This window comes from Nipponia nippon, unplaced genomic scaffold (genome assembly GCF_047370975.1).
Source record: "Nipponia nippon isolate SJK-2023a ecotype South Korea unplaced genomic scaffold, ASM4737097v1 scaffold_21, whole genome shotgun sequence".
NCBI classification, from domain to species: domain Eukaryota; kingdom Metazoa; phylum Chordata; class Aves; order Pelecaniformes; family Threskiornithidae; genus Nipponia; species Nipponia nippon.
In genome coordinates, this window is record NW_028262338.1 from 8643776 (window position 1) to 8664674 (window position 20899).

General features: G+C 48.9%; 1 long non-coding RNA gene across 1 annotated transcript; it reads right to left on the reverse strand.

Moving 5' to 3' along the window:
- Window positions 1-1961: 1961 nt before the first annotated feature.
- Window positions 1962-20871, reverse strand: LOC148055546 (uncharacterized). Its single transcript, XR_015705314.1, has 4 exons — window positions 20391-20871; window positions 12938-13022; window positions 12379-12740; window positions 1962-2202 (listed from the first exon to the last, which is right to left on the reverse strand). It is a non-coding gene; the product is annotated as an uncharacterized LOC148055546 (long non-coding RNA).
- Between the last annotated feature and the right edge of the window lie 28 nt (window positions 20872-20899).

Sequence of the window (20899 nt, forward strand, 5' to 3'; positions counted from 1 at the left end):
CCTCGTGTATGAATCAGGAGACCAGAGTTTTCTCTGGGTAGTCACCTCCCCAGCAGCCTGTTGGACTCTGGTACCCACGTACACCAGGAGCTGGTCCAGCAAAACCCACACTGCAGCACTGCGGCTGAGTGCAGGCAAAAGCAGGCTTTAGCCCCCGCTGTCTGTGGGTCACCTACGGCAGGGCTGTGCAAAGGCTGCCTTTTCTTTTGGTAAATTTTTGCAACCAGCCAAGTTTTGGGACCAGTTTGATTTTCTGCAAGGCTGCTATTTGGCCAGTTCTAGGTGAGCTGAGTGATGTGTTCACAGGAGTAATTTCTAGTGGTGACCCTTGAGTTTACCTCAGCTGGTCATACTGATTTCTCACATGATTCAATGCCTCCGCCACTGAGGATCCCAAAGCATTTCACTGGTTTTGCTAAGGGGACAATAATGGCAGAACCCACTGGCCGACAGGCAATGCCACAGGCATTTACTCGCTACTTCGGATCCTCTCTCCAAACCAGCTCCCCTCAAATGATTTCTAACTTTCCTGCTGCTTGCTTTCTTTAAACTTGTGCTGGTTTTGGCTGGGGTAGAGTTAATTTTCCCCATAGCAGCCAGTGTGGGGCTGTGTTCTGGATTTGTGCTGGAAGCAGCGTTGCTCACCCAGGGAGGGCTTGGTTCCCGCTGAGCAGCGCTCCCCCAGAGGCGAGGCCTTTTCTGCTCCTCACCCCACCCCAGCAGCCAGCAGGCTGGGGGCACAAGGAGCTGGGAGGGGGCACGGCCGGGACGGCTGCCCCCCGCTGCCCCAAGGGACATCCCACACCACGGGGCGCCACGCTCGGCAGAGAGAGCTGGGGAGGAGGAGGAAGGGGGGACGTTGGGAGCGATGGCGTTGGTCTGGCCCAGCGACCGTTACGCGTGCTGGAGCCCTGCTTTCCTGGGGATGGCCGAGCGCCTGCCTGCCCGCGGGAAGGAGGGAATGGATTCCTTGCTTGGCTTTGCTTGCGTGCGCGGCTTCTGCTTTGCCTATGAAACTGTCTTTATCTCAGCCCACGGGTTTTCTCCCTGTTACCCTTCCGATTCTCTCCCCTTTCCCACCGGGAAGAGTGAGCGAGCGGCTGGGGGGGCTTAGGTGCCGGCTGGGGCTAAACCACGACAAAACTACATCCCTCAACATCAATAAAAAAGTGTTGACGTCGAGCGTGATTTGAACCAGTCCAGCAAATGCCTCAGAATATCTTGATTTCCTCAGTCTCTAATAATAAAATTTAAACCTAGAAGGGTTTCATCCTTTCCAGCACATTTAGATTGTATTTCTTTTCCCGTTACCTTGGCTAAGATACAAGGTGGATGATATGTAATTCAAGTGATAAGGAATCAAAAGGGGGTTGTTTTTCTGCTGCTGGCAGGCTGGTAACCACTGCAGCCCCGAGGGGAGAGCTCTCCTCTTCCCGCATCTCTGGAGACGTGCCCACGCCACGGAGCCTCCAGCAGCTTCTGCTCCCCCGTTCCCAGCCCCGCAGGGCTGCAGGAGCCTTTGGGGGGCTCAGCCCTTTGGCAGGCAGGCAGCACACACCTGAAAGAGAATCACAGCAATCCCCCAAATCTTCCGGAGGATCTGGGGAGGAGCAGCACCCGCACAGGCCCCGGGGGTGCTCCCCTCCCTGTGTCCAGGGACGCCCATCAGCCTCCCCATGCGCCTGCAGCAGTTCTCAGCACCCCCCAGCAGCCCAGGATCTTTCACTCCAATACTTATTTGCAATATCTACCGGCTCTGACTATTTAAAGCAATCAGAGAGTTACATCAGGAGACTTTAAATATAGAAGTAATTTTGTGTAAACTCTTGCCGTTATTGCAGCTCAAAAAGGAGAAGGGAAGGAAAAGCCTTTCTTTTTTTAGACTTGGCAGGAAACAAGCAGTTAAATAAGTGAATACTATAAAAATGAAAATCTTAAAGTGATTACAAATATGAAAGGAGTGAATACCAAATGGAAACAGCCGTTTAATCAAGATAAAGTACAGAAATCCAGCAATTGGCCTCTTTCCATGATCCCATAGAGCTGTGCAGAGGAGGCGGCTTACTGTAGCATTACCAGGCGCAGTTGCTTGCTGCTGACTGCCGGTACCCCAGTGTCTTCCACCCTTTGCAGCTTTCCACATGCAAAATGCCTTCCTCTGTGGATCACCCTTGACGTAAAGTGGCTTTAATTATTCCAGAACTGAAATAAAGATGAAAAAGTAATTGCATTTTAATTGCTCTAATAATGGCAGGAAGCTGCACTGTGACTTAAATACTGAAAGGCGAAGATGAAGACTGTTTGTTAAGATGCCTTTCCTTCAAACACAGCTTCTTTGTATATTGTGACAGTCTTCCCTCCTTCCCTCACTCCGCAACCAGTCACACCAGTGTATCCCAGGGTTATTCTTAAACTCCTGAGATGGTTTAGTCTGTTAGACAGTGGTATCTACAAATTGGAGCTTTGTACCCTAAGCAATTGTAAGGTTGAGGGATTTTCTTGTAACGTACCAATACCAGACTTCTCAGCTTGAGATATTTGCTTACCCCAAGCATCTACAGACTGGGCAGTAACAGCCCTTCAGAGGTGGGTGACAGCAGTGGGAAGTTGCGGCAATGAAGTTAAATGGTGGGGAAATTACGCTGTTAGGGGGCAGCTCCTGCTGCCCGACAGGCAGCATGGCTCTGGGGGCCCCTGCCGCGGGGAAGCTTGCGTTGGTTCTCCTTGTCATGTCCAACGGGCACACAAAACCCCCAGGATTTTGGAATGGGAGGGGAGGGCATTAAGGAGGATTTGTTTTCTCCTCGCTGTACTTTACGTGTCCATTATGCTAAAGCATAGCTGGGAACAAACCCCGTCAGCCAGCCGCAGCGGTGGGAAGCGACCTCTCCAGACAGCCGTTGGCAAGGAAGCCTCCAGACCTGACCTAAGCTGAGATTAACGGGACCTTGGAAATTAGTGTGAAAGGCATGGCTCGATACCCACGTATCGCCTCTGAATGTCTCAGTTATCACAAAGACGGTTTTTCCTTCTGCATGAGGAAGTTTGCTGCTTTTGTTGCCATCTCTGTCACAACAGGAGCTTTAATTCCCCACACCAGCTTCCCACCACAAACCGGCACGCTCTCTCCTGCGCACCGCTCCCCCTGCGACTGCGCCGCCCGGCAGTATCCAGCCAGACAGAATAAGCTCAGAAAAGGAAAAGAGGCGGGTGGAATACGGAGTGAGGCCAGTGACCTGGCGTGCCAGGCACGGGCTGGAGTCGCCTCCAGATGCGAGCTGAACAAGAACAAAAACCTTATACTTTATCACCTTTTAGAGTACACTGAGAGATGTCCAAACAATTGCTTTCAGTGAATGATTTCAGGCAGTCATTAGCCTCATACAGAGAGAATAACACACATAAATACACAGGCAAGTCTATTGTGAGCAGAAAAAAGTTACCAAAACAATTTTTAAGAAACAATATCTAATGTATGGGGGGAAGCGAACTTCATTCTCTCCCCCTCTTCCTCTCACTGTTCCGCATCTTTCTTTCAATGCTTATGATGCTCAGTGTGAGTTCAGTACTGATGGAGGTTATGCAGCATTTTCATCAGCAGTCCAAAGAGAAGCCTTGGCATTATAAAGATGTTATTATTGGGGTAGTTTATTTTTGCTGGAAAAATGGTTAATTCAAACTGCAAATCAAAATAGAAGCAAATTCCTCTATTTATTAATTAACTAATTGCTCATTTAAACAAAAGTGAAAATATGCCGGATACTGGCTATGCCTCAGCAGGCCCCTGCTCTGCGAGTATTGGAGTGCTGCAGGTTGGGCAGACCCAGTTCCCACCAGGAACGAAACAAGAAGAGATCTGTAAGTCCCAATACGTCCTTTCTGGTCTCCCCAGGTGCCCCGGCGACTTACGGCCCCGGCGGTGCCGACCCCTCAGCGCACACCCGAGCGGGAGGAACAGCACAAAAGGCTTTTATGGGATGAGACGATGCGTATTGGGAAAAGATTCTCCTAAGTTAAAAGCAAGATTAAAGTAAATATTACAGGCATTCTTCAGCTCTGTGTAATGGGAATACCACCATAGTCAAGGCTGAACTGCAATTTGCATTGAAAAGTAGGAAGAAATTACTCTAGTTTGCATTTCAGTGAATGAAATTCATCTAATGAATTAGCATATGTGGCTGTGAGACGATTTCCAGTTTCAGAGGAAGCCAAATTTTCTGCACATGGCTTTAAAAATGAAATATTTTCTGGTTTTGCAGAAATACTCTCAAATGTTCCCTCCTTAAAATGTTGCCTCTCTTCCCCGCACGCTATCGGGGAGTCCTGCCCCGGGGAACCCCCAGACTCCTGTTGCAATATGAAAATTCTGTGCAGCCTCTTCACTTTTTTCTGAGCAGGGGAAGGACCAAGGAAGCCATTTGTGGGCATGTCAACGGGAACGTGCAGCTGCCCTGAGGAAAGGGGCTGGTGGGCCTGGCCAGGAGGAGAAGGGGCAGCAGCCATGCAGGGGGAGCTGCAGCCCACCATGAGCAGAGGGGCTGACCGCCACGTCCAGAAATGCCACCGTGCTTCTCCCCAGGAAGCCTGGTGCCCCTGCAAGGCAGTGATGCTTATGCATAAAGCATTCCTTAATGCTATTTATCACCGGCCGTACCTCCAGACGCCTCGGTAAGGAGCCAGCCAGCACAGCACCGTGGCAGCGCGGGCTGCTGCGAGCTGCTCCACGCTGTGAGGACCCACAGCTGGTCCCCTCCCTCCCACCCTGCTGCAGCCTCATGCTCTGCCCCTTGCAGGGTAGCTTTGGGACACTCGATAGGGTTTCACCCTCACCGTTAATTGGACACAGCAGACCTGAATATAGCACTCAATAGACCAGAAGGAAATAGGGGAGATGGTGCCAATGGCCACATGATCTCAAAACCCCAACCCATGCCTGTGCTCCTCTCTCAAATTTAGCACCCCCACAAGAAACATCTCTGCCATTGATTTAAAGATGCTTTGAGCACAGGCAAGATTTTTTCCCCCTCTGCATACAGCTTAGAGCCTATGGCTGGCCAGACCCTCTCTGCTGCACCGCAAGGATAAAGGTAAAACTCACCCATGTGTTGCGAGAGCCCCTAAAGGATTTTTTTCATAACACCCTTAAAATGACAAATCACCTGCAGCAATTGCAACAATTTCAGGGTCACCTCAAAATAAAGGTGCTGGCATGATCCGGCACGGCTGCAAAACTGAAGTCCCACAAAACCAAGCTTTGTCACAAGGTCCTTGTGCTTCCTGCTCCTTCTTCAAACACAAATGAAATAAATACCTTATTGTTACCATTAAAAATTCAGCACCTATATTGTTTAAGCCATCAAACCTATTATGAACAAAGTGCTAACATATTTTAAAGTAATGAACCCAGCACAGTATCTAACAGCGAGGCCATCGCATTGTTCTTGGCAAGTACTGCAGAAGGATGAAATTATATTTGTGACAAGGGACATCACTCGATTTGAATATCGGCTCTATTAAACAGAAAATAGCAAATGCATCAGCTCTACAACACCTCTGATAGCATGCTGAGGAAAGTATTGGGTAGGGTCAGTAGTAAAAACTGAGCAGAATAATTCTCCTCTTTGCTGCCTTCACAGGAAGCTCCAGAAGTAATATGCATTTATGGGGAAATTTAACTCAGTCTATGGAGATTTATTCCGTGAGAATTTTCCTTTCTTCCACGGTAGTTGTTTGGGTTTTCTTTTCAGTTTCAGATTATGAAAATGCTTATTCAGAGGGGAAAATAGCATTGTACAGATGCCGCCGTGCAAACAGTAACTTTTGGAGGAGTAAAATATTATCATCAGAGAACAGGGCAATTTGATTTACAAGTGAGCCGACAGGAAAATGTGACAGCAAGAGAATAAAGACGAGCTCTCACGGGGTGAAGCCACCTGTAGCACCGACGTGGGCTGATCGTGCAGCCACTGCAGAGCCTCCTGCTGTGCTCCCCAGCCCGTGCACCGTCTCTGCCATTTGCAGAGGACGCAGTGGCCTCAAGCAGATTAACCACGGCTGATACGAAGTTAGCCCCAATTCCCCTTGGCTAAAGCTTCCTTGAGGCCATACAAAGCCTGCTGTGGGAAAGGAGAGTTCAAAGGGCTGTATCTTACATCAACACCCCCTAAATTCAGCTCGACCACCATGAGAGAAGTTTATGTCTCTTTCTAGAGCCCTCTTCGCCTCATCAGGTTTCCACTTCTAAGGCAGAGACCCTTTGAAACCCCGTTCCAATCTCAGCCTCTGCTGGCGACCCTACGCTACAGCTCACACGCTGGCCTAAGGCCGTATTATAACCAGTCCACAGACAATTTCAGTAAAGGCACAGGGGAGAACACTTTTACGGAAAGCATCATCAAACTGCCAGCGGCCTCATTAAGCCGAGGGCACCTGGGTCCCCAGGTGCCCAGGCAGCAGCGCGTGGGGCGTGAGCAAAGCCAGGGCTGCCCGGGAGAGCGCAGCGCAGCGCAGCGCAGCGCAGGCTGCTGCAGGGCTTGCGGCAGGATGAGCCTCGCTGCCCTGGCAAAGGGAGAGGCAGAGAGCAGGCAGGTTAATTAGTTCATACTTTTAATTAATTTGCCGTTCCTAATAGATGCTACAGATACAGTCCTGAAGTCTCGCTTATCTGACAGGGTAAATTTATTACACGTCAAATGGGCAGCCCATGCTTTCCTAACCAGCTGTGCCCATGTCTGCACAGAGTTCCCATGAGCTGCGTCTAACCAGGAGAAGGTATTTTCGGTCTCCAAGGCTCAGCCTTTCTTTTTCAGACTGACCATTAATCCGGTCTCAGACAGGCTCCATCACTGGCCCGTGATGTGCTCTGTGTGTGCTTCTTTGCCTGTGTGTATGCACCCTGCTGGGGTTTCTTCTAATTGCTGCAACAGTCCTGTTTGAGTCTGCCACCTTCTCTTCCTCTCTGCTCCCTCTTTTGCAGAGCAGGGAAGGAGTTGTTCACTGCCAGCCGTCAGACCTGACCTCGGGCAGAGCTGCTGGGCGGCAGGAGCTGATGCCGAGTTCCTCCGGGGCCCTGCCAGCATCCCTTCCCGCGCCGGGCTGCCAACACCCGTGCTGCTCCGGCCACGGGCAGACTGCGGCTCCACTGCTTCTGCCCCGATTGCCACCCTCCCAAAGCACAGGCCCTTGCTTAGTGTAAAGCATGAGAGGCAGTTCACTGAACATAGAGAGATGCACATTGGATTTGAAATTAATCCTTTGGATAAACGTCTGCAGGAGCAGGCTTCTGCTCCACAGCCAGCACAGCCTGAGGAGGCAGGCTCTGATACGCCCTAAGCTGCCACACCGCCATCAGAGTTGTACCACCCCAAAGCAGAGTTTAGCCCCAGAAATGAGCAGCTCAGCACACCGAACTGTCTGCCACGCTTCCCCGTGGCTGAGGTGGTGTGGCTGCTTACAGGCAAGCCAGCAGTGCCCTGGATCCGCATTTCAGCACGGGGCAGCTGCCCCCTTCACATCACTGAGAGAGGTTAGAAAACCCGCGTCAAGTGAGGAATGGTATTTCTGCTTCTTGCTTGCCGCATGAGGGGAAGCAGGGGAGAGGGGGGAGAAGAGTTGAGAGAATCAGACCTGAATGTTTCCAGCAATAATTAATGGCAAATCTGGGCAGCACACACAGAGGGCTCCGTGGCATCCATGCAGAGGAGCTTGCTTGAGCCAGAAAGCTGGCCTCAGAGACTGTTGAATCAGCTGGGAATATTGATGTGATTAACAATGATTTGATTTGGAAATCAATGCGAAGGAGATTGTTTGCTTGCTTTGTCCAATTTACCCATGAAATACTGGCTTCAATACAGGGAGAAATTCAGCCGAAGTAGGAGAGGGATTTTGAGGAGGGGTGGAGTGGGGTGTGTTTGTTATTTTATCAGACATCCGTCTGGATTCTAGCTGGTGAAAACTTGAGCATTCAATCAAATGTTTTATGTGTGTCTATAATAATCCGAACAAAGGAACAGCTGACAGCTCATGATCATTTAAAGATAGAGCAATTTCTATGTAGCAATCTTGTGACTGCATTTTCTGTATCTACGTGCAAGGCTTCCTAATCGTTATGTGGGTTTTGTTGCAGTTTGGCTGCAAATGAAACACTATGGATTTACAGGAAACCCAACACAAACACTAAGTCTTTAAGAGGAATATTAAGAAGCCATTCTCCTGGGTCGCAGAGCAAAGAGGCTGCATGTGCACAGCTATCAAAGGTTGCCAGGTATGAGTTGTTAGGCTTATATTCTGACCCTAGGAGGAGGGATAATTCATCACAGATAATTTGTATTAGAAAGGAGAGAAGCATTTTTTAAACTTTAGTCACATTAAATTGTCTCTTCCACTTTAGCTCCAGGGAGCTGCTTCTGCCAGTAACTCCTGGGAGCACTGCAAGAACTCCTGGGCGAAATTTTTCTGGTGGGGCTGGGAAGCAAACTAGTAAGGAATTGATAGGTCTCTTCTAACACTGTAGGGCTCTCCTAACATTAATATCTTTTTTGAAATACGTGAAAAGCTTAGTGATGAAATCCCAGACCCCATCCGAGGGCGTCACTCTGACACATTACTTTTGCTGAGTAGCCACTTGCTCCACAGAAACCACTATAAAAAATTGACGCAAGGAAGACCAGTAAACGACACACCAGAGCTGAAAGCTTGTCATCTTATCGCCCTTGGGAAATTTATCCTCCTTAACATCAGCAGCTATGATATAATTATTTCACCACTCACTGTGGGAAACCGAGGTTTTGTCCCCCCACCATCCAACAGCTTACTCAGCTTCCCACGAAACGCATGGTCTCTCCACTTAGTTACTTTGGACCGGCAAGACTCTCCCTGGCTTGAGTCAAGATTGGCTGTCCAACACTCAGTCAATGCTGAGCAAGGAAAGCTGATGAAATACGACGGTGAGGCAGCCCTGCCTTTTGCACTGGTCCTTCCCCAGCCCGCGGCCGGCAGAGGCTGAGGGGCTGCGGGACGTGGGCTGCGCCGGGCAGCTCTGCCTGCAGCAGACAGAGCTGGCTGCCGATGCCCTCCCTCCCTCGCGGCTCGCGAGGCAGCACCGCTCTTTGGGTACACGTGGAGGTGCTGGGGGCTGTTTGCTCTGCTGCTGGAGGCTGTGTGAGATCTGCTGGCCAGAGAGCCGAGAACTGGCTTACTCAACCGCGCAGAAGGAGCAGGACTGCCTATATGGCTTATTGGAGCCACCGATATCTGGGGTACCCTCTGTTGAGACTGCTCACAGACATCCCTGGTTAGACCTTATCCCCTTGCCCTTGCCATCCTTAGGACCAGCTTCTCCACAGCAGCGGTTCTCCTTAAGGACCAAAACTTCAACCTCCTCAGAAAGTCCTCACCTTTTTGATGCAGCCCTTGACCTGCTAGGAACAAAGTACCTCCTCTTGACACGGGAAATCACGGCCGCAACGTTGCCTCCACTATTTCGGCATGTCCGTGTAGGCCTGGACTCCTCTGATGGAGAGTCCCGCCCGCCGAAGGTACCTCAGTGCCTTGAAGCAGTGGGACCGCTGCGGCTCTGCCTTCTTGTGCAGGGCACGTTTCCCCTTCAAACAGCAGAGGAAAGTTGAAATAGCTATGGACCAAAGGAGGTGCCAAAATGTCAGCTTACGGAAGATTCTCTGCTGCTTAGAACAGATTAACACACTTTACATACAAAACCACTGAATGGCAACATTAAGTTACTCTATATTTGGACACTGGGCAATACCAACATAATCCAAAGAAAAGCAGGAGAACAATCTCGCAGTGGAAAATGCCATCAGCGGTCAGGCTGAGTCCAGACTGCAGCAGTTAGCAAGTTAAAATGATTACAGCAGGTTGGGCTGTGATTGCCTTAGACCTTAGAGGTTTTTCACGAACCTTTTTTCTGCAACTAAATTCTTCACACGGTAGACAACTCGAGCGGTGATTCAATTCACTGCAGTCTCTCCGTGAGTCATTACTGAAACAACGCTTAAACAAAGGTGAAGCGTTTTAAACAAATGGCTCTACCTCTCGAGGTGGGACGCAAACCCCAGACGTTCGGACAAAAGGGGCTTCAGTTCTCACAGGTGAGAGCCGCCTACATCCACTGGTGCATTTTCATTTCAGCAATTCAGTGCTGTCCTTCAGCCTCTTTGTGCAACTATGCAGTGAGGCTCTTCCTCTCTCTGTTGTGTATTTGCAGTATTTATTCACATTAAAAAGACCTAGATGATTTGAACAGCAGCCACAGCTTTTTGGATCCAAAAACCACCCCTACCATTAAAATTATTAACTAATTGGAGTAGATCTGCAGTACTGGCAGCAGAGGAGACTATTCTCTCTCCCGTGTGTGGAGAAGGAGCATTTTTGGTGCTTCTGTGCATTGCGGAAAGGCGGCTCTACCCACGGGAGGGCGGTGCCGGGTGAATCGTTTCTATTTCTACAACGCGCTCTCCTAGCAAAGCACCTGAAGAGCTGCCTCTCTCTCTTGTATTTCATCAATGTGGGCAGGGAGCAGCCGACACACAGCACTCCAGGCCTCCATGGCGGCAGGGTCTTCAGCGGCCGTGTCCAGCCTGCGCCGGCTAAAAGCTTGCTGTTGCCGCAATACTGCCTCGGAAGAGCTGCACCCACGGGGATGCTCGGCACTGGGTCCGGGTTCAGATGACAGCCCTGCAGGCAATCGGCTCTGCAGCTCAGGATGAAGCTCAGCAGCTATCTAGGCTTCTACACAGCCCCAGTTGTACTTAATTCCAGCACCATTTCAAACTAATTCCACCACTGCCTGTAATGCCATAGCTGAGCCATATCCAAACCTCGTCTGTGTGTGAGATAAACACTACGCAGGCTCTCGGCTTGCCTATTAAGGTGTTTGCCCTGTTGTTCTTACCGACATCAGCACTGCTGACAAAAAGCAAGCAATGCATTTTAAGAAGCCTGGAGAGCTGTATTTGGCCTCCCAAGTAGCTCTGCAGGCAGCTTGATGAAAGGGAGCTACACGCCGCTGCAAACCGGGCTTCTTGGGGGAAGGAGATGAAGCGAACGTTTCTGGGGTTCCGATGAGCAATCCTCTGTGCAAACAGACAAGCCCTGAAGCAAAGGCAACTGCAGAGCTATTTTGATTAAACAAGCCTGGGATCACTGAATTTCTTCTCCTGCAGAGTCCAGAAAAGGAATGGGACAAATTCCCAGTGCCAGTCAGTGGAAGTAATGGTTTTGAGAACACCCCCTTACTGACTTTACCCCTTGTTCCAATACCACCTGTAAAGTCTTTGCTGGAACTAATGTTGTTAAAGCAAAACACCTTCTCTTTCACAATTTCTGCCTACGGAATTAGCTGGCACAGGTTCATCTCTCATTCCCCCCAAATGCCTGACAGACCCTTAGCGACCCATTTCAGCGGGTGCCCACGCTCCAGTTGGCACCCCTGTCCCTTCCCTTCCCCTCCCGAAACAAGCAGCCTTGGGTTTTTTTGAAGGACAGGGGTGCATGAGCGCGGAGCCCCAGCCAGGCTACGCGGGGCTCCCTGTAGCGCCCGGCTTTGCTGGGCCGGCGCGGCGCGGCGCGGCGCGGTGAGATGCGGTGCGGCGCGGTGAGATGCGGTGCGGTGCCGCCGGGCCCCTGCCCGCCCGGGGATCTCGGCGCCCCCCGCCGCGCTCCGCTGGGTCTGTGCCGTTGCGATCCTGCCCTCTAACGGGTAAAGCGGGCGCCGCAGCTGCCCTCGCCCCTGGCAGGCGCCGGGGGGGCCCGAGGCAGCGCGGCCCGCTGCTCCCGGCCCGGCGGCTCGGCCCCGCTCCGCTCCCCCCGGCCCGGCCCCGCTGCTCCCGGCCCGGGAGGGCTCCGGCGGCGCTGCAGCGGCACAGCCGGGTGGCAAGAGACGGAGCTCAGGAGGCGCCTACAAATATTTGTTCTGCTCAAATAAATAAGCGCGTTTTCAGTTTCTCAGCCAACTTTGAGGAGTCTGCAGGAGAGAGCTAGGCTTTATCACAAGATTTCTGGGACCTCAACAGAGGTTTGCATGAGATGATGGTTTTATTTAACCAGAAATTCAGAGCACTTTTTTTTTTTTCCCCCGTAAGGATGCGAGCTGCAAGATTAAGCAGAAAGACAAAAAATCCCTGAAGGAAAGTAAAACCAAACAGCAGAAATATGAGGCCAGAGCTTGCCATGTGTCTAGGCAGGATGGAGTCATGAAACTTTAAACATTAACTAAGAAAATTACAGAGACTAAAAAGTTACTGAGCCACCAGATTTAGCTGGAGAGCTCCTATGAAATGATGGAGAGTACTGGGTCTTAAGACTCTTAATCTATTAAGTTAGAGAAGGACTAGATACGTTGGAAGCATCGCATCGTACCTGAATAAAGGAAGCCGGATGGGTGACAGGCTTTTAAAGGCTCCGGTAAATATTGGTACATTTGTTTCCGTGTAAGGTACCCTGCAAGAGCTTGCCTGGCAGCTGCAGCAGGCCGCTGGTGCAGCAGGGCAGAGCAGCGCCCACAGGCGCAAGCTGCCCCGGCGCCAGCAGCACGGCCGGTAAGTGCTGAGGAGATGCGCTGGTCCAGTGCTGCCTTCAAACAGCTTTTGAAAACAGCTTTCGTAAGTTGTACCTCAGGGGTTTACTTGGTTCATTCCTTCCAGTTGTGAGCTGTCGTTAGAATTTGTTTCCGTGTTTTGAGTGGCAGGGGAAAAAAACTCCTCCTTTTTTTCAGTGGGAACCTACCGAACAAAACAAACATTGTTGGTTCCTTTCCAAATTGCACTTTTCATTCCATTATAGCTTTGCAGCTAAAAGCACTGAATTGCTGAAAAGAGTTAGATCTATCTACATCTTCTTGTCATAAAAAGTGACTGGGAAAATTCCCATTAAAGTGAAACGTAAGCAAAGGTGGATCGCCAGCTGCAAGTTAACTTACATAGGGCACAAATCCTACTGAAGCAAATCATCCCAGCAGCATTCCCTGTCTTTGGCCTTCTAATTGTGTTCACGTTCTCCAACTGCTGAAAGAAGACAATTTGACTTTAAAACCAACAAAGAAAACGGAAAAACATAACAAGGTAGGCTATAGCTTCTAACATAGCTTCTTGACTGCCTCTATGCAAACTAAAGATAATATTTTTTTCTTAATTCAGAAACATTTGGCTCATGGCATGGCTGCCTCAGTACAACGTCCCGAAGTAGATGGCGTTAATGCTATTTTAATCCACCGCTTGGCATTGATCCTGCCATACCTGCAGCGTACGGATGGCAATGCAGTGAAGCCCTGTGTGTCTGCATGCTGCACGTGGCGCTTTCCAAAAAAAGCACAAGGTCTTTAGTCCTCGGGGCTGACCAAGTTATTCTCTGCATAAGATCCCGCAGAAGAGAGGACGGACGTGACTGGACGATGTCTCTGCAGCCCTGCACCTCCAGCCTCGTTCATGCTGCACGGGTTTATAAAAGACCTCGCTGGTACTCAGCAAAGGACAGGTACACCTCGGCTCTCCTCATTCCTGCACGTTCACCTCCGTGCCAAAGGCATGCAGGGCTGTGCAGATCCTTTGACGTGTAGTTTTATTGTGATAGGGAAATTTTACAACAGAAAACCTAGATCCAGTCCTGAACCCAAGCCCTGCATCTCCTTGATCTCTCTTAATGCCTCTCAGCACATTGCATGGTGTAGACTAGAGGATTCCTAGGGAATCTAGAGGATTCCTTAAGATCCCACCCAGCCTTATTTGCTTTGATCCTTCTAATTTCTTATCGAACCAGAAACTTCCCATTCCAATACAGATATAATTCCAGCCCCTTTGGCAGCTTTTTCCAATCTCCATTAGAGCTTCACAACCCTGAATGAAGTGTAGTTGGTTTAGCACAGCCAATGGACTGCAAAGTGTCATCGTTTAATTTAATCTGCTTTGCAGTAATGCAATTCCCCTTCTACAGCCCTGCCTAGCTAATAGGTGTGTATTCTTCTGTGTCCTGGTCCTGTCTCATCTCATCACAGCGACAGACGTGCCATATGGATTAGACACTGGACGTCCACTGTGCCGGGAGGAGGCTGGAGACGACGTCAGTCATCCGAAATCCGGGATGGGAGGGCCAGGGGGTGTCGAATGTTTCACGTCCTTTGCATGTTTTCTCTTAGATGTATTGTGACAAATGTGATCAATTCAACTCTTTTTTTCTACAGATCAGAATAAAGAAACACAAAAATCCTCTTTGAATACCTTGATAACACCTCCTCGGCTGGGTCATTATAACCTGTTGTGAGGCATTTCCAAAAACGAACATTTCACTGGCTGGGTCAGGAATAATCCCATTGGTACAGACAAAAGGTGCTAATGCTCAGTTATACAAACTTGTGCTAGCTGAGGAATGTGCTGTCCACACCTCAGGCGTCTTCCAGTGCAAACCAGTAGCTTCAAACCTGCCCAGGCCAAAAAAAAAAACCAAGCAAGAGTGATGGGGCAGTCACGCACCTACAGCCACCGGAGGCCCAAAACCCCACCACTAGGAGCAAACTTCCCCGCCAAAGCACTGGGAGCTTCCTAGCAAAAAGCCCTTGCTGTTACAGCTGTAATCACATAAATCCCTTCGATGCGTTTGTGTCAAAACCATTGATCAAGAAACACTATTGATTAGCCCTAATCCACGCTTCGGAGGCACCAGAACATATCGTCAGGGCTCGAGGGGGTTTAGGGCAGCAGAGTGTATGCCTCAGCAAGGCTGCCTTAATTTTATCCTCATGATTTTGAAGCTGTGAATGCACAGAGAAAAAAAAGAGGGAAGAAAACAAAAGAAAAACAGCAGCTTTGCAAATTTAACCCTTCCGAGGTGCAACGAGCACACTGAGTTGTCTGTGAGGTTAAAACCTACTGTGACTGTACCTAGACAAACTGAGTACACCCTGACAGTCTGTGCCTTTGAGAAGAAGCATTGAAATACCATGGAGGTACTAAATAATCTAACTGCGAACACATCTGTTTGCTTCTCCCGGAGCAGGCAGACACCTGGCAACTGCATGGGCAAAGGGCTAAATAAACCACCTGGGTTGTTATTTACTGCGGGAAGGCAAAGTCTGAGCTCCCTGGCAATGCTCCAGCCCCGCCAGCCTGATGCCAACACAACCGGTTGCCCTGTCCCTCCACCCTGCAGCTACAAAACCAGCCGCCTGCTAGAGAGAGCGGGAGGCCGGGCGCAGGCCGGAGGAGCAGGCATTTGGAAAGTGCCCCAGGTCTTAGGCTCTGAAGAGTTAAAGCAACCAGAAGATTCTTAAACCAAACCAAACCAAAAACCCACAGAAAGAGAGCTAAGCAGCAGCTCTCGCAACAAAAATGCAGTTCCAAAATTAATGAGATTTTGATAACCCCCCTTTAAAAATGGAATATTTCCATTTTAAAATGTACAAAGACTAAAATCTTCATAAATATCCTATTAAGAAACTTCTGCTGCTCTTTTAGAGTTTCAATTGAAATACAGTGCATGAAGGTTGCCATAGCTACAAGCAAATTTTTAAATAACTGTTTTTCATCAGAGCAGCTGCACTATCACGCAGAAACAAGGGTGAAGTGGGGAAGCTGGAAGGAGTCCCACCAACTTCAAGCTCCTAATCAAGTCACTCCAAGATTTTCACAAACACAGTTTAGAAACTTTTAATACGCTTTCTGCTTGTTAAAGGCAATATTGCCCTTTGTTATTTGGCAGCACCCCAGCAAATGCTGTCAGCGCTGCCTGAGAGCTCAGTCAAGAGAAGAGCTTTGTTTTCAAGCTGGAAAAGGTAAAAATTTCCACTGCTAAGCCCCTGCCATGGTGCAAGTGCCCCGGCACCGAGGGACGTGCTGTGGCCTCGGGTCCGCTCTGAAGGGCTTTCTGCGTGAACCAGTTGCTTGGCAGCGCTGTGCCTAAAAATGCCACAGGAGCCACAGGTTTCTGCACCCAGGAAAAACTCCTCCTTGCCCGAGCTTGCGCAGGGAAACACAGAAAGGAGGAAACGTGAAAACAAGTGAAGCTGTAAAATGTTAGCAGGAGGCTTTTGAAGTGGGGCTGTGATTTAGGTGGTCCTGCCTCCGATGGTGTTCGGTCATTCGTGGGCATCGGGAGGCATCTTCCCCTCCTGCAGGATCTCTCCCTGGCAAGAATAGGCAGAGCAACTTTCTGAGCCACAGCGCAAGCAGAAAATGGACATTTCTGCACCGTGGGCATCTGTTCAGGGGAGGGCTAGGCTACGGACAACGCTGACAGCCTCCTTTATACTCAAGCCTTTCAACCAGTGATATTAACGATGGCAAAATTCCTAGAAAACTTCAAATAGATTCATTTTGTGTCCTCAGCCAAGTATGCCCCTGTGTCCCAGTCTATAAAATGAGAATAAATAAAGAATGGAATTTCTCACAGGAATACCAAGAGATTTAACTCCAACACAATAGTAATTGAATTGCTATCTATAGAAATTGGAAATGCTTGGCTGGGTTTGGGGTTTTTTCTAAACAACAAATTAATGACCGTTATTTAATACACTATTATGAATCTGAAAGAATCATCCCAGTGATGATTATTTTTATAGAAATTGGTTCATTTATCTATGACCTGCTTCTAAGAGGCACCTCCACAGCGTGGTGGAAGTGCTGCCTGGAACTTCAGCGGCGAGGCACGAAGGCTTGTGGTGCTCTGCCATCACCTGCACAGCAGCGGAGTTTACAGGCAAGCAACAGACATTAATCCATACAGACAAATCTTCTGGGCAACGTATTTTTATTTCAAACCCGATTTTAAAATTTCCTTCACATCTTGAAATGAAACAGCTTCCTTTCCCAATGACTGTATGCGTGTTTGTTCCAAAATCAATAGCTTTTTCAACAGGTAGTAGACAACAACATTTTTGTGGGGTAAAAGAGAGAGAAAAACAAAGGTGAGGAAAGTCAGAGAAAAACTTTAAACAAATCAGAAAAATGAAAGTTAAAAAATCCCATCTTGGCAGATTCTTCTAACAAATGGCACTCTTTGACTAATTCCAAGCATTCAAGGAAGTGTTCAGGGCCAGGCTGGATGGGGCTCTGAGCAACCTGGTCTGGTGGAAGGTGTCCCTGCCCATGGCAGGGGGGTTGGAACTGATGATCTTTAAGGTCCCTTCCAACCCAAACCACGCTATGATTCTATGATCCAGAAGTGCTGAGGCAGTGTAAGACCTATCTTTAGCACAAAAAAGAAAAAAAAAAAAAGTGGAAAAGTCCCTCATTTTAGAAACTAGATACTTAATGGCAGCCAGAAACATCTCGGTGCCTCAGTGAGATAATGGCACAGCCTGCTTCAGCTGGCTTTGCCCAACACCCCTCTCCAGGTCGGCGGTGAGCAGTCAGAAAATGGAAAATAAGGATGACTACCAGAAAGACAACCTGGCAAATATCTTTCATAATAACTTTAACCTAATGTAAATTTTAAAAGCGTCTCTTTGCCAGTGCAAAAACAGGCTAGGACAGCAGAGCGAGGGAGGGATGCCAGTGAACAGAGATTTCTATACTTGAGTGTATATATCCAGTCAAGGCACAGACCTTCCAGGATATCTTTAGGTATTAACTTTTCTGATGTAGAGTTTTTCTACAGGAAAGAAACAGAAGATAAAAAAAAGCACAACCTGCTGTATGGTTGGGCTGCCAGAAAACCAGATTGTGAGTCACGGAAAACTGGTGACCTTAGTCAGCATATTGCGACTCCATAGCTTTTAAGCCCTGCTGTTTCTTCTCCAAGGCAGATGAGAGGCTTGTCAAAGCTGTAGTTTCCATATATACACATGCACACTCACGCTCACATTAAAGTGCTATTTCTCTCAACTGTGCAGCCATCAGGATTACTGAACCTGACATAAACTCATCATTTTCCTGGAAGCAAAAAGGGATGCTAGCCAAAAAGATGAGCCACAGTTGGCAACAGCTATCTTGTCTTGGGGTACCAAGGGGCAGCAAGCGCAGAGCCATCTCTAGAGGAGTGTGCAATGAGCAGCCACTCATTTGAAAAGGCCTAAAATCATTTGCTGAGAATAAACGCCTGTCTGCAGCCTGCACGAACGCCTCTCATCAGCATTCACTGGACAAGGCACACACAGTACACAGAAGAAATGCAGCAGCTTAAGGGGAAGATGATGGGTAGGAGGCAGCAAAAGGGAGCAGTGCTTAATGCCACAGGGCACTTTTCTCACCTTACCTGCAACGCAAAACGCGCAAACACCTACAGACCTGTTACTGCCCTGGCAGCTCCTCTCCCTCTCTGCCTCTGTCCGCTCCCCTCTCTGTGTTGCTTCACCATTTGTTTCCATTCTGCTTTTGAAGTAGTGCACAAGCCCCTCCAGCACTCCTGAGGTTTGCTTTTTTCCAACAGATGCAAGCATTATCTTGAAGCAGGGAGAAAAGAGTCCAGGGGAATGAGCTAGAAAAAAAAAAAGGAAAGAGGAAAGACAAAGAAAAAAAAAAGAGACAACCCCACAATATACAGGGGAGAAAAGCCAAAAAACCACAAGAGAGATGCCCCGAGAGAGGCAGGGAGGGATCAAGGACCAAGAAGTGGGGACAGAACGTCAGCCAAGGGAGGGGGAGGCAGCAAACCGCCCGAGCAGCGGCAGCGGGTGACACTGGGGCACGCTCATACCAGAAGAAGAAGGGCGCAGGTGTTTGTCCTCATTTGCTTGTTGTGAATAGTAAGGAGAAAGCCACAAGTGAAGAGCAACAAGCATGCAACAGTATTCAGGGCTGCTTCTCCATTTTAAGTGTTTGGACTCTCGGTTTATTCATCTGCAAAACGTAGGTAGCCTTGCTGGTCTGCCAGAGCTGTGCCGGGGGATTCAGCCCATTAATTTATTCAGAACAAAATACACAGAGTAAGATATGTGGATAAGCACCAGAAGGTGGCATAGATCAGCTTGAAAAAGATAGAGAGAGGGTATATCTTTTTAACAAATGCTTTACTTGGCCCAAAATCAAGCTTCAAATCTGTAGCAGCACTAACAAATATAGCTGAATTCACCTGAATGATTCTGCCAAGAGGAAAAAAAGTACAATGAAAAATCAATCAGAATGTCACTCCAAAATGAAACATTTAGAGGACCAGATTAAAGAGATCAGTTTTGTAAGTCAGGGAACAGGAAAAGATGAGAAAATCCTTCAGAAGAGGTGCACTCATCAGAGTTGTGATGCTTTCACTTTTGGTGCTTGTGCACAAAGCTGGTGAATTCAGCAAGGACTTGTACACGTAACACGTCGTACATCTGCCAGCGTCAGGAAATGAGTCACTGAGTCGCTTTACCTTCGGCACTGTGACGCGGCGCTACTTCAGCGTGCCGAGAGGCACGTATCCCCGCGCGGGCTGGCTGGGGTGCGAGCGGCAGGCGGGGGCATCCTCAGGACTGCCCTGGCTACAGGGAAGTACAAGAAACGTGTATGCTACGAAGCAGCTTAATTAGACAGACAGAAGGTACATTGGTTTGAAACCACATGCTAAAAATACTTTCTGTTCTGCTGGAAAGGCACAGCGCTGTCGGTAGGACAGTCTGGGACTTGCAAACTTATCTGGTTTAAAGATCCCAGGAAGATCCAAGAAGAAGATGCCTTGTCATCCAGGGCAAGCAAGGATGAAAGTAGCTACAGTAGCCTGTAGCAAAGGAAGAACGGACTGAATGGTCGGTCACTGCGGGACTGGCTTGCTTCTGCTTTCAAAATAGCTCTGTGCCTAATCGTTTCAATCTGTTCTTTCTCACCCAGCAGCAATTGTAGAGCACAGAAAACACCTAGGCAGCTTTGAGAGAAAAAAGGCTTGAGAAGAACGAGCTCTGGGAACAGCTCTTTCCTTCACCATTTTTCACACGAACAGCTATGATCAGAACATATACTCGCTCAGGACACAAATACCAACTACTTTTTCATTAAACATGGGCTGTGGCGACTGTTTTCCTACATGCAAGCCCAACATTCATGGAGAGCTGGAGCTCAAGAGCGAGACAGAAGTTTCATGACTTTCACCTAGACTGCAGCACTTGGGGAAGTTCAGCGCCGTGCAGACCGAGTTACTAACCGCTTGGCAGCGGTACCCCATTTGCAGTTCACCGAAGGTGTGGCAGTCTGGTGTGTGAATTTATGGGGAGCGAGGAACCGCGCTCTGGGGGTAGGCACGCACGGCTCTGGCCCACCACGGGACCCCTCGCCCTTCCTGCAAGCACGATCGCAGGCGCGAGCCGTTATTGGAGTCACAACAGCCCGGCAGCTGTTCCCTCACGCACACGATGGTGACTTGTTCACCCCTCCATGTTTTAACTACTTAAGCTTAATTTGAGATAACATCAACAGTGCTATTATTAGTTCACGACTTACTGTAGACTTTTCAGAGAAAAAAAGGTTACTTACACCACATTTTGAGGACTGCCCTCAAAGAGATGGGACTGCAAAGACTCCTGTACCAAAGACCATCTTGATTTCATCAGTGGCCTTGTGGGGTTACCACCATACACACATCGTCTTCTCTGCTGCATCACTGCCCGGAGGATGGGCTTCACAGCGAAGGGAGCGGATGAAGTTTTGCGCCGTCAGCCATCCAATATCCACCACGCTGCCTGCATCAGACGTCCTGCAGAACTGTTCTGTCGCTCTCTCTTCTTTTGCAGATTCTGCTAACTCTGACCTCAAATTTCATTTCCTTTTTCTGACAGGGATGATAGAGGAAATGAAAAAAAAGAGACTCCGACATTGTCCTTTGCTTTGTGCATTTCTCCCTCTTGTTTAATGGATATTCCCACAGCAGGAGCTGGTGGAACTGGTGAGCTCTTCCAAGAACTGTAATTTCTAGGCTGGTGAGCACGATGCAGTTCAGACAGCCACAAAGAAACTCTTCAACCCCTAGAATAAAAACGTATATG